We start from the raw sequence: 14,463 nt of genomic DNA, 5'->3' as shown, positions 1-14,463 counted from the left end.
AGCAGTGCATCAATTGCATTGTATTACCTCCAAAACCCAGTTCTAGCTGGTTTAGACCAGTTCTTATGTTTTAGCTAAGAAATCTCTGATCCACTGTCCTACAAGGTCACTGATGGGAGTATAAAGGTTAATTATTTTCTTTTTGTCTTATCACATTTACAGAGCTTCCATGTGAGACTTTATGCGATCATCTGTTTGTTTGCCATTCAGGATGTTGTTGTGGGCAATTTATGGCTTGATGGTATACAGTGGGGCCAAAAAGTATTTAGTCAGCCACTGATTGTGCATGTTCACCTACTTAGAAAGATGAGAGAGGTCTGTAATTTTCATCATAGGCACACTTCAACTATGAGAGACAAAATGAGAAAAAAAACCCCCAGGAAATCACATTGTAGGATTTTTAAAGAATTTATTTGTAAATTATGGTGGAAAATAAGTATTTGGTCACCCACAAACAAGCAAGATTTCTGGCTCTCACAGACCTGTAACTTCTTCTTTAAGAAGCTCTTCTGTCCTCCACTCGTTACCTGTATTAATGGCACCTGTTTGACCTCGTTATCTGTATAAAAGACACCTGTCCACAGTCTCAAACAGTCAACCATGGCCAAGACCAAAGAGCTGTCGAAGGACACCAGGAAGAAAACTGTAGACCTGCACCAGGCTGGGAAGAGTGAATCTACAATAGGCAAGCAGGTTGGTGTGAATAAATCAACTGTGGGAGCAATTGTAAGAAAATGGAAGACATACAAGAACATTGATAATCTCCCTTGATCCCGTGGGGTCAAAATGATCATGAGAACGGTGAGCAAAAATCCCAGAACTACACGGAGGGACCTGATGAATGACCTGCAGAGAGCTGGGACCAAAGTAACAAAGGCTACCATCAGTAACACAGTACGTCGAGAGGGACTCAAATCCTGCAGTGCCAGACGTGTCCCCCTGCTTAAGCCAGTACATGTCCAGGCTCGTCTGAAGTTTGCCAGAGAGCATATGGATGATCCAGAAGAGGATTGGGAGAATATCTTGTGGCCAGATGAAACCAAAATGGAACTTTTTGGTAAAAACTTTGGGGGGTGGAAACATGGGGCTGTTTTTCTGCAAAGGGGACAGGACGACTGATCCATGTTAAGGGAAGAATGAACGGGGCCATGTATCGTGAGATTTTAAGCCAAAACCTCCTTCCATCAGCGAGAGCATTGTAGATGGAACGTGGCTGGGTCTTCCAGCATGACAATGATCCCAAACACACCAGGCACACATCGGGCAACGAAGGAGTGGCTCCGTAAAAAGCATTTCAAGGTCCTGGAGTGGCCTAGCCAGTCTCCAGACCTCAACCCCATACAAACTTTGTGGAGGGAGTTGAAAGTCCGTGTTGCCCAGCGACAGCCCCAAAACATCACTGCTCTAGAGGAGATCTGCATGGAGGAATGGGCCAAAATACCAGCTATAGTGTGTGCAAACCTGGTGAAGACTTACAGGAAACGTTTGACCTCTGTCATTGCCAACAAAGGTTATGTTACAAAGTATTGAGTTGAACTTTTGTTATTGACCAAATACTTATTTTCCACCATAATTTACAAATAAATTCTTTAAAAATCCTACAATGTGATTTCCTGGATTTTTTTTTCCTCATTTTGTCTCTCATAGTTGAAGTGTACCTATGATGAAAATTACAGACCTCTCTCATCTTTCTAAGTAGGAGAACCTGCACAATCAGTGGCTGACTAAATACTTTTTGGCCCCACTGTACCTCTCTGAAAATGCTGAGCACCTCATTACAAATTACTAGGTTAGTGTGGTACATGCATTAAGTCTGCAACATTTTTGACCTGTCATTTGCAATACAGCTGGTTCCTGAAGTGCCTCGATCTGTGACCAATACAGATGCGTTAGGTGGACCTAGTGTGATGTAGACTGGGATTTCTTAATTTATTTTTCGTGCAAGGGAGGCTGAATTGATGAGATTGTGACCCACACTTGTAAGCAGCAATGCTTTAAAGTACTGTTTGTAACAGAAAAACACGTCTTAATGTGCTAATTTCATCAGCTGGATTTTGAACTAAAACTATTTGATGGACTGATTAGGAATATCTTTGTATTTAGTGATCAGTTTAGAATTTCAGACAAGTGGGGAAATGAACACAGGTTTGCAAGCAAAATAATAAGTTATAACGTCGTCCCTTGGCTGATCAATGGGAAGACAGGTATGGTCTGGGAAACGCCCCCCTGCCACACTATACCGGCGAGCCCACCAGCCGTCACAGTATTATCATTGCGGATCACGTTTGTGCCTTCTGTTCTCTACTGTGGACATAGGGTAGGCTTTTCCTTTAGTTTGCTTCTTTTAATCACTAATTACTTTATGCCGATTCTGTCTGTTTCATTGCAGGACTTACGACGCAAGACTGTCCTGCTGTTTTTCTTTTACCGTTGTTTTGTTTGTACTTTCGTGTTTATTTTGCTTCTACTTTTCCACCTCCGTGTTTGTTGATGTTATTATTTCTTGTTGTTTAGTCAGTTGTATTTTTTATCATTAGTTATTTATTTGTTGGTTATTCTTTTTTTATTTGTAATTTAGACTTGAGTTTTTTAGGTATCTTTGTTTTAATTCCGTTATATGTTTTCTTTTTGATTGCGTCTGTATAATTAGGCTGTGGCAGCTAAGTCCTTGTATTTCATGTTATTCTATGGTTAGTATTGTTAGGTAGGCTAAGGGCATACAGTGCCCTCTAGCTGTAGATAAATAGGTGTGTAGCATGATGGTTTTCCTGTGGCTGCTGATTAATGGCTTATCACGTCTCCTTGCATATGTATGTAAGTGTGGAGCACATGTAAGTGTGACCCTTTGGCACAATCTCTTCACTGAATTTGTTAGAGTTTGCATGTTCTCCCTGTGTCTGGGTGGGTGTCCTTCCACAGTCCAAATACATGCAAGTGAGGTGAATTGGAAATACAAAATTGTCCATGACTGCGTTTGATATTAAACTTAAATGGATGCATCTTGTGTAACACGTAACTACATGTCATGAATGTAGCCAAAGTATGTAAAACATACATACTGATTAATAAATAAAGAAATTTTCCTGTTTGGTTTCTTTGAGTTGTTCTAAATTGTTGGGGGATCAATGTAAGTTGATAATGATTGTATTTTTGGTTTAACATGTTATCATTTGCTCTGTGTTGTTCTACTGTTCTACTTGTTAAAATTCTTTGTGCAATACAGTCGACCCTTGAGTTACGAACGGTTTACCATACGAACATTTCGCGTTACGAATGATCTTTTTCAACTTAACGTAAGAACAAATTTCGAATTACAAACGAAATTTGTGAAACACGTTACGTCATGTACAAGTTGACTCCGAGCGTCTCTCTCTCTCTGTATATATATATACAGTGAGTGAACATTCGGACAGTGGTTGGTGTTTTTCCGGTGTTTTCAATATTAAAATGTCCCCAAAGAAGGTGCAGAGAGAGCTCTACCATCATGCTACTCTTGGTCCCTACAACACTACCCACATTCACATTCCTCAACACACTGCACAACATACTCATTCCCCATCACCAGGGGGTTGAACCAGATTTGTTGTTGTCTGGGACAATGTAAGTTTTCACCGGGCTGCTCAGGTACGCAATTGGTTCACTAAACACCAGTAATTTGTTGTGCGTCACCTGCCTGCATACTCTCCATTTCTCAATCCTACTGAGGAGATCCGGCATGGAGGTGGTGGAAAGTCTATTATCGCACCAGCACATACTTTTTTACACCACCACCATACCATTATTGAGAAGTTCTTTTCAGCATGGAGTTTGAAAGACTATTATCACACCAGCACATACCCCTTTTCCAGGCCATAAAGGAAGCTTGTGGTGACATTGAGGGAGCCTGCCTGGGGTGGAAATGCAATGACACAATGCACCCTAATTTTTCGCAGTTACAAGCCTATTTTTTGTTTATACAGCATGTGTTGCAGTACTTTCCATGCAAAATACAGTAAATAATAATAAACATTGCCATTGTAATTGCTTTACTTCATATATGAAGTGTCCCTATCCAATAATATACAGCAACCTTATTGTTTTAAATGTAAGCGCACTATTACATCTGCAACTGCAGCAGCGTTCGTAAACTGCCTACCAGAATTACCAGATATATCAGCATCAGAACCTAAAGAACTAGATCAGGCAACTGACTTGATGTTCAGTCATGTGAAAAAGTTAGGACACCCCATAAAAACCTTTGTCTTTTTGAACATATTTAAACATTTACATTTTCAGCATTTAGCAGACGCTTTTATCCAAAGCGACTTACACAATGAGCGGAACACGATGAGCAATTGAGGGTTAAGGGCCTTGCTCAGGGACCCAACAGTGGCAACTTGGTGGTGGCGGGGCTTGAACCGGCAACCTTCTGCTTACTAGTCCAGTACCTTAACCACCAAGCTATCACTGGCCCGCATATAAACATATGAACATTTGAACAGTACTGAGAGATGGAGCTTATATAACTAAACAAAAAAATGTTAAAAATTACTTTTAAACACAAGTTGTAAAATGGAATGAACAAAAATGGAAATTTATTGTGAGGATAAAGTTAGGACACCCCCACATTTATTACTACTTAAAATGTCTAAAATTAGAATCCAGTGCACCACATCAGCTGCAATGAGTAGACCATTGTTAGGGGACATTGGAGTTTTATTTAAACCTCAGACATTAGTTTGGTTTGCTCTTAATTGTTGAAGTGAGTGTTATCACCATGGTGAGATCTAAAGAGCTCTCGGAGGCCTTCAGAAAGAAGGCTGTAGATGCATATCAAAACTATTAGAAATCAGCCATTCCACTGTCCTAAAAATAATTTACAAGTGGAGAACATTTAAAACAACTGCCAACATGGCCGTCCAAGCACGTGCAGCCCAAGAGCAGACCGCAAGATGCGTAAAGAAGTCTCCAATAATCCTACAGTGACATTAAGAGACTTACAGGTAGCTCTTGCCACAGTTGATGTCAAGGTACATGCATCTACCACCAGAAAGAGACTGCACAACCCTTGCTGCCAAAAAAAACAAAAAAAACATCAGGGCAAGACTAAAGTTTGCCAGAGAACACCTAGACAAAGACCAGGACTTCTGAAACAATGCGCTTTGGACAGATGAATCCAAAGTTGAATTATTTGGGCACAGTAACAGAAGACATGTTTGCCACAAACCAAACACAGCATTTGAGCATGAGAACCTCATACCAACTGTGAAGCATAGAGGTGGAAATGTTATGGTTTGGGGCTGCTTTGCAGCAGCAGGGCCTGGCAAGCTCTCCATTATAGAATCCATGATGAATTCTTCACTGTATTAGAGGGTGCTTGAGGAAAATGTAAGACCATCTGTCCAAAAACTGAAGCTTAATCGGAGGTGACAATGACCCAAAACATTCCAGTAAATCCACCAAAGAATGGCTCAAAAGAAAGAAATGGAGAGTTCTGGAATGGCCAAGTCAAAGGATTAAGATTCGGGCTTTGACTTGGCCATTTCAGAACTCTCAATTTCTTTCCTTTGGCCATTCTTTAGTGGATTTACTGGAATGTTTTGGGTCACTGAGATGCTGTAGGGTGATTTAAAACGGGCTGTGCATGCAAGAAACCTCTCAAACCTCACACAGCTGAAGAAATTCTGCCTGGAGGAGTGGGAAAAACTTTCTCTCATTCGATGTCAGAGACTGGTAGATGGTTATAGGAAACGTCTAATTGAGATTATTTTAGCCAAAGGGGGAAATACCAGCCATTAGGGCATAGGGTGTCCTAACTTTTTTCTCACAATAAATTTCCATTTTTGTTCATTACATTTTACAACTTGTGTTTAAAAGTAATTGTTTCAGTTTGATTTGTTTAGTTATATAAGCTCAGAACTGTTCAAATGAAGCTCAAATGTCCATATGTTAAAATATGTTCCAAAAGACAAAGGATTTCTTGGGGTGTTCTAACTTTTTCACATGATTGTATATGTACTGAATATACAAAAAAGCCTGTACAGTGGACCCTTGATTTACGAATTTAATTGGTTCCGAAGGGCTGTTCTTAAGTCAAAATGTTCGTTAATTAAACCTATTTTTTTATGTAAATAGAATTAATCTGTGCCAGACCTCCCAAATCACCCCCTTACCTAACCTTTCTAATGTCTTAAATGGTCTTTTTTGTTATAAATACAACTATATTTTTCCTTAATCTTAAATTATAGAATAGATCATACTGTAATAAATAATAACAACAATATACAGTAGTACTGTACATAAAAAACACACATCTCAGTACAGTATGTGTGCTGTACCATACACCATAATTATTTCCTTCTTTTTTTTATAAAATGTATCTACCAGAAACAACAATAACTCTCATATTTCTCTATCATTTCCTTCTTTATTTCAATAGTGTTGTATTTTGTAAGTGTAATTGCACGAAAGAAAGAACACATTACTCAGCGGACTTCCTTCTTCTCTCTCACTTACTGTCCCCTCTGTCTGATACACAGTGACAGCTATTGGCAGGAGTAATTATACAACAACAAATGTAATAGATTTGTTCATTTTCTGCACCTTATTTGGGGCCATTTTAATATTGAATTTTACAAAATTCAAAAGACAACACCGAAAAAACACCGTCCACTGTTCGAATGTTCGCTCACGGTATATATACTGTATATACACGTATATATAGAGAGAGACGCTCTGAGTCAACTTGTTTGTGACGTCACGTGTTTCGTGAATATTGGTTCATAAACCAAAATTTGTTCGTACGTTAAGTTGAAACAGATCGTTCGTAACCCAAAATGTTTGTATGGTAAACCGTTCGTAACTTAAGGGTCTACTGTATATTTGTAAAAATACATGTACACATGATTACTATGACAGTGTTTAACAGCTGACTGCTGCACCCTGCACACTGAAAACTCTAAAAACACAAGTTAGTATTTTCCATTTATCATATCTGTGAGTAGTTATGTAGCAAATGCTGTTTATTTGATATCTGCATAGTTTGGATGCCAATATACCATTTTGGCAAAAGTTAAAAGAGTTTTTGATGAAGTGTTTTTTTTTTTTCAAAATTGTGAGAAGTTTGGCATGTTGTAGAATAGAATGCTTTTATTTGTCATGTATGGGTGATTCTTAAATTGCGGGCTCTTTTGACCATCTTAACTTTTGAAAAATAAAATTTGTGAAATTTTTTTTTTGATTATGTCAAAATAATGTTTACATGCTTCTAAGTAAAGATTTATTGGTGGCTAAAATTGAGCTTATGTAGAATTAAAATATTTTATATTTATTTGGCAAGTGGTATAGCAAATTTTCACAAACTTTCAAAATTTTCTGCTGATTCTGCCCTGTTTTGTGGCTTCTTGTATTTACATGCAGCACTAAACTGTTAATAGAATTATTTATGGTATACTAGAGACTGATAGTGCTTTTCCACCAAAAGAACCGTGGTTCTTGAGCTGGTTCTGTTCAGGTTTCTTCGAACCTTGGTGTTTTGTAGAAAAAGCGGTTTAGCAGTTTCTCATATGACAGCACCCAAACCTCTACACTTTAACACGCTCACAGATGACGTCACAGTTTGCGCTGAAAAACCAAGTATTCTGTGGTGCAAGATTAGAACACTAGTTCGCTGTCTGGAATCTCTTTTTTTGGTGGAAACATGCAGAACCGGTTCAAAATCAGCTTCACAAACCGGAACGGAGCCGGATCCGCATCAGTGGAAAAGGGGTATGAGTGGGAATTCCCTTCATGGGTAACTTAGCAGTGTGTTCATTTTAAAAAAATAGGCAGAATAACATACTTAATTACACTGTGGTTAATATAGGGATTTAACTTCTATAACAAGTATTTTTGCTTTGTGTGTAGTTTATGACATGGTGGCTCAGGTGCAAATACTATACATGCTGCTGATTTGTGTATGGGCTGGACACTTATAGAGGAGTTGTCACACAGGTCAGCCTGAGACATTTCTATCAGCCTACACAGTGCATCACAGTTTGTTGCGTATGGGGCTGCATAGCCGCAGACCAGTCAGGGTGCCCATGCTGACCCCTGTCCATGGCCCAAAGTACCAACAATGGGCACGTGAGTATCGGAACTGTACCACGGAGCAATGGAAGAAGGTGGCCTGGTCTGATGAATCTTGTTTTCTTCTACATCACGTAGATGGCTGTGTGTGTGTGCCTCGCTTACCTGGGGAACACATGGCACCAGGATGCACTATGAGAAGAGGGCAAGCCGGCGGAGGCAGTGTGATGCTTTGGGCAATGGGAAACCTTGGGTCCTCCTATCCATGTGGATGTTAATTAGTTAGTTAGTTAGTTAGTTTGGATGGATGGATGAATACTTTATTGATCCCGAAGGAAATTACTTTCACACGTACCACCTACCTAAGCATTGCTGTAGAAAACGTACACTCTTTCATGGAAACGTTATTCCCTGATGGCTGTGGCCTCCTTCCGCAGAATAATGTTCCCTGCCAAAAACCAGAAATGGTTCAGGAATGGTTTGAGAAGCACAACAATGAGTTTGAGGTGTTGATTTGGCCTCCAAATTCCCCAGATCTCAATCCAGTCGAGCATCTGTGGGATGTGTTGGACAAACAAGTCCGATCCATGGAGACCCCACCTCGCAACATTGCAGGAGTTAATGGATCTTGGTGCCAGATACCACAGCACACCTTCAGGGAATGCATCAACTGGTCAGGGCTGTTTTGGCAGTAAAGGGGGACCAACACAATATTAGGAAGGTAGGAAGGTGGTCATAATGCTTGATCGGTGTATATCTCCTAAATCTGCGAAATACAGACATATTCACCGAAACGCTATAGATTTTCATACCATACATAGGCTTAGCCTAGAAAAATTTATCAGACCATTTGAAGACCAAGACCAACTGATTAAATGATCTGGTTATTATGAAAACCTATAGACATACTGGCCCACTGTTTTTGGTCTTTATATTCATAACTACCATAGACCTTTTAGCACTGTTTGAAGAAGATAATACTTACTAATGCTGGCGGGGTTATATTTATTTTCTGTAGTACTTACAAAATTTAGCATGCTTTAACCTTTTGGATGTGTAATCTTAAAACTGTCTTGATGGTTATAGCATGATACTTGTAAAATAGCAGATCATTTTGCTCACTCTTTAGACTGAAGTGACTCAATAAAGTAAAGCTCAACAACTGCTGTTTATGACCAGTGCTTTAAGCTTTCTTTGTGCCTTTTGTTCTTAAGGAAGTGCTTCTGATCTGGGAGCATTTTGAGGATACAAAGCACCATAGTTATAATGCTCACCATGGTGTAGTAGCTTTGTGTGACACTGTTATTGCTGCTTGCATCAGTATTGTACTAGATTATCTCTGCAGAGAAGAGTACACTCAAAAGAACATTTACAGCTTTACAAAGGTAAGTCCATTTTAATTCTGTTGTTTTAAGGCACTGCATATATAAAGTTGCATAAGTCAAAGAATCATACAGATAGTGTTCATAATGTAGAGAAAAAAGACACGGGTGGTACATTACTAGTATATATAAGAATAAATTCACATTTTATAATTGTAGACAATTTATTAAAATTATGGAATATACATATTGTAACCTTTTGTAGTACTTATATATTTGCTTACATTATTTTACTATTTTAAGTTATTTATGTGCAGGAATATTGTTTTAACCAACTATCACAGATAGCAGCTTAATTTACTATGTGGGATGTTTTAATTCTACACACATTTTCAATGAAATTGAAACATTCTAAATGTGTCTATATTTACAAAATACAAACCATTTCTGACAAGTACAGTATCTTTGATTTGGTCATTCTCTGAGCATCCTCTAGCACAGTGTTTCTCAACCTTTTTTCAGTCACGGCACCCTTTAAAAGTATGCAAAATCTAAAGTCACCCCAGTCTAAAATGTATTAAAAAACTTACACTCTGCATCCCTCAGACTGCTAACACACACGCACACACACACACCATAAGGTGTCATTTAGGGAGGGACGGGTAAACGTGACTTACTTTTAATGGGAAACCTGAGCCTGGGATGATGCACACAGTCGCTCCCTGTACTTGTTCTTGATGTAAGTTAGGCTCGAAAAGCTCAGTTCGTGCCATGAACGAATCAGATTTAACATAATTAAACAAGTTTATAGTTTATTTCTAAATTATTTGTCATTATACTAAGAGCACTGCTTCTTTTCTGCATGTTCTCTCTGTAGCTCGGTTACGGCTCTCTCAACTCAAACTCAAAAGAAGCTTTATTGGCATGACAAATAAAGACATTCGTATTGCCAAAGCAAGTTAGAGAGAAATAATCAAAATAACAGTATGAAAGAACAAATATATACAAAACAGTTACATGTGCAAAAAAATATAAAATAGAATAAAATATTAATAAAAACAGTGCAAAATAATAACAATAAAAATTATAATATTTACAGTAATGAGGTAGTAATAACGATCAGTTTGTGTGTGTGTGTGTGTCTCTCTCTCTCTCTCTCTCTCTCTATCTCTCTCTCTACTGATGCGAAGCGGAATGGGTGGATTACAGTCGATAAGAACTGTGCAGAAATAAAAATATATATAGCGGCTCCCAGAGGCGCGACTCGGTTCCTTTTGTTTATTTTAAAGAGCCGTTCAATAGAATCGGATCGTTCGTGAACGACCCATCACTATCAGAATATTTTTGATGGCACCCCTAACGAAGCCAGATGGCACCCTGGTTGAGAAAGGCTGCTCTAGCAGGCACAATTGGCTAGTGCCTGCAGCAGACAAAATTGGCTTACAGTCTGCTGGGTGGGAAAGACCGGACTTAGGGGTGGGGTTATTAATGTTGTTTAAAGACCTTGGTTGCCCAGGGTGCCTGTATAGAAAGTAAAGGATTGCAGAGATTGGGGCGTGGCTCTCCGTACACAAAGCCGACCTCACCCGCAAATCCACCAAAGTATGGATGAATAAGAAGGGATTGGTGGACTGCGCACACGTCGGAGGGAGTGTGTGTCACATTAATATATACCCTCCTTAGACACCATCTGAGTCCCCAGCAGCAGATCGGCTATGCTAAATTGGTAGAAAAGGGGGTAAAATGCAGAAGAAAATTATTTTAAAAAATTTCAAAGAACACGAAATTTCAGCGACTCATCAATCAAGGAGGTCACAAAAAGAACCCAGACAAACATCAAAAAAACTGCAGGACTCACTTGCCTCAGTTAAGGTTAATGCACACAATTCCACGATAAGAAAGACACTGACCAAAAATGGCATCCATGGGAGACTTTCAAAGCGCAAAGCATGGCGGACCAAAAAGAACACCAAGTCTTGTTTCACATTTGCTAAAAAGCATCTTTTGGGACAATATTCTGTGCACTGATGAGGCAAAGTTGGAACTGTTTGGAAGACATGGGTTCTGTTACATCTGGCTAACACTGTATTACACTATAAAAACATCATACCAACAGTTAAACATAATGGTGTTAGCGTGATAGTCTGGGGCTGCTTTGTTCCTGCAGGATCTGTATGACTTATCATAAATGTTTGAACTATGAATTCTGCTCTCCATCTAAAATTTCTGAAGGTGAATGTCCACCCTTCAGTTTGTGACTTAAATTTCAAGGGCAGTTGGTTTATGCAGCAGGACAATGACTCAAATAACACAAGATGGTGGGATGGGGGCCACACATTTCCACTTTGTATTAAACCATCTTAGATTAACTTAACCACAATGAAGCAAGCACAATTTTTGAATGATGATGTTACAACGGATTCAGAAAGTATTCTGACTTCCTAACTTTTTGCACACTTTATTGTGCTCTGGATTTGATTTGAATGAATAAAATTGCTGTTTTTTGAAAATTAATTAAAAATTGAAATTACTTGAAAATACTTATTATATGCCCCTTTTGCAGCAGTTATTCTTATATACATTGCATGCTTTACACACCTGGATTTGAGCAGTTTATCCCATTCTCATCACATGCTCTTCATCCAATCTGACGGAGGTAGAATGTGAACTGCCATCTTCCAATATCTCCACAGATGTCCCATGAACTTTAAGCCCTGGTCGAGTGTCTAACATGCATAATTGGCTGTGCCTTAGGGAGGACGATCCGTACCGTCCTACCGTATTGCTGCTGCAAATGTGACCTCTGCTGGCTGGTCAAGGCACCTACTTTAGAGTATGTTGTACAGCTTTGAGACTCCACTTCTAGCAGGTAGAAAGAAGCAGGCGATGACTGCACATGTGTCAAAGGGGGCACATGCTAGTCTGCATTTCTCCTTGGTCAGGGATTCGCAATTGGGAATTGGAAATGACTAGTTTAAGAATAAAAGGGGGGGCAGGTAAGTATTAATGTATTGTCCTATGCCTTGCAAAAATTTGCTCGAGATCCACAGACAGTTCCTACAACTTGATGGCTTGTTTTTTGACAATGCAGTGTAAATTGTTGGCCACAGATGTCTTTTCAATTATGTACAATCAATTGAAAATGCAACAGGTGGATTCCAGTTGAGTTCTAGACACAGCTCAAGAATACTTAAACAAGCAGCATGTACCTGACCCCAATTTGGAGTGCCACAGCGAAGGGTCCAAATTACCAAAAGTTAAGTATGGAAAATGCAAATTAAATAGTTTCTGGGGTTTTTAGACTTAGTTTGACTTTTATATATGAACCCAAGATATTTTATGTTTTGTCTGGTCAACATCATTTCATTTGTTAATTTACACTCATTCCTGCATTCAACACATTAAAAAATGGGATGGGGCAATTTAGGGCTAGTAAAAAAACTAAATAATAATGTGATTTTAAACAGGTGATGTCAACAGGTGATTGTAATCATGATTTGGTAGGAAAGCAGTATCCATGAAAGGCTAAGTCCTCGACAAGCAGAGATGTGTAGAGAATCTCAAGTTTGTCAACAAATATGTGAGAAAATTATTAAAATGTTTAGAACAATCCTCCTTGCATTTTTTTATTCCCTTTTCAGTGCATATCATCAAATGGTTCAAGAAATCTGGAGAAATTTCATTGTGTAAAGGACAAGGGCGCAAGCTTAAGCTGAACACCTGTGATCTTCAATCCCTCAGACAGTACAGCATCATGAACTGTAATTTAGCAATATCTGATATATCCACATTGGCAGGGAATTACTTTGGTAAACCTTTGTCAAGCACTACAATACAGAGTTACATCCACAAATGCCATTTCAATTTTTACTGTACAAAAAAGTTATCTTGGCTCAGAGGCATCTGGGATTGACCATCACACACTGGAAACATGCATTGTTGTCAGACAAATCAGTTTTTCAGATCTTTTTTTGGTGAAATGAACCTTGTGTGCTCCAAAAAAAGGACTAAAAGGACCATCCAGACTGTTATCAGCAACAAGTCAAAAGCCAAAGTCTGTCATGGTATGGGGCTGGGTCATTTAAATTTACATTTAGCACACGTTCTTATCCAGAGCGACTTACAGAAGTGCTTCCATAGTAAACATTACCTTACTCTAGTAGTAGACAACAGTCCAAGAACACAAATCTGCCAAAACCCAGTTAAAACCATTTTTTTAATAAGAGTGTTAGTAAGTAAGTACGTCAGCTTAAGTGTTTAGTAAAGAGGTGGGTTTTTAATCGTCTTTTAAAGACAGCAAGAGACTGAGATGTACAACACCAAGGCTCCTTACATTATCAGACGGTCTGATTTGGGAGTCATCAAGAGAGATGACTAGGTCTTGGGTTTGAGATTGATCTCCAGGAATAAGTAAAAGCTTGGGAGGAGGAAATGACAAAATGAGTTGAGTATCATCTGCATAGGAGTGATAATTCAAGCCATTGGAGACTATGATCTTACTAAGAGAGCGGTTGTAGATAGAAAATAGAAGTGGGCCAAGTACAGATCCCTGAGGAACACAGTTGAGAGAGTGCATGGAGGAGATATAGATCTTTTCCATGACACCTGGTAGGAACGCCCTTCCAGGTAGGAGGCCATCCATTGCCATGCCGAACCAGTTACTCCAAGGTTAGAGAGAGTAGACAAGAGAATGCTGTGATTTACTGTGTCAAAGGCTGCAGAGAGGTCAAGAAGAATTAGGACCAACGCTTCTCAGTAACAGCCACAAGAGCTGTTTCTGTGGAGTGTGCTGCCTTGAAGCCAGACTGGTAAAGATCGTGGAGGTCATTCTGAGTGTGAGAAAAAGAGATAGTTGGTTGTAGACAGCGCATTCAAGGATTTTGGATAGAAAAGAGAGGAGTGAGATTGTAATTGTTAATGTTTGTGGTGTCTAGTGTAGGTTTCTTAGGAATGGGGATGACTTGTGCCTTCTTGAAAGCTGTAGGGACAGCACCTGATGACACCTGGATGACATCCATGGAAAGTTGCCAACAAGACAATGCAAAACCATATGCTGCATACATTACAAAGGCGTGGCTACATGAGAGAAGAGGGT

This window comes from Trichomycterus rosablanca, chromosome 6, assembly GCF_030014385.1.
Source record: "Trichomycterus rosablanca isolate fTriRos1 chromosome 6, fTriRos1.hap1, whole genome shotgun sequence".
NCBI lineage: Eukaryota > Metazoa > Chordata > Actinopteri > Siluriformes > Trichomycteridae > Trichomycterus > Trichomycterus rosablanca.
The sequence above is the reverse complement of the archived record's forward strand: the minus strand, read 5'-3'. Positions refer to the sequence as shown.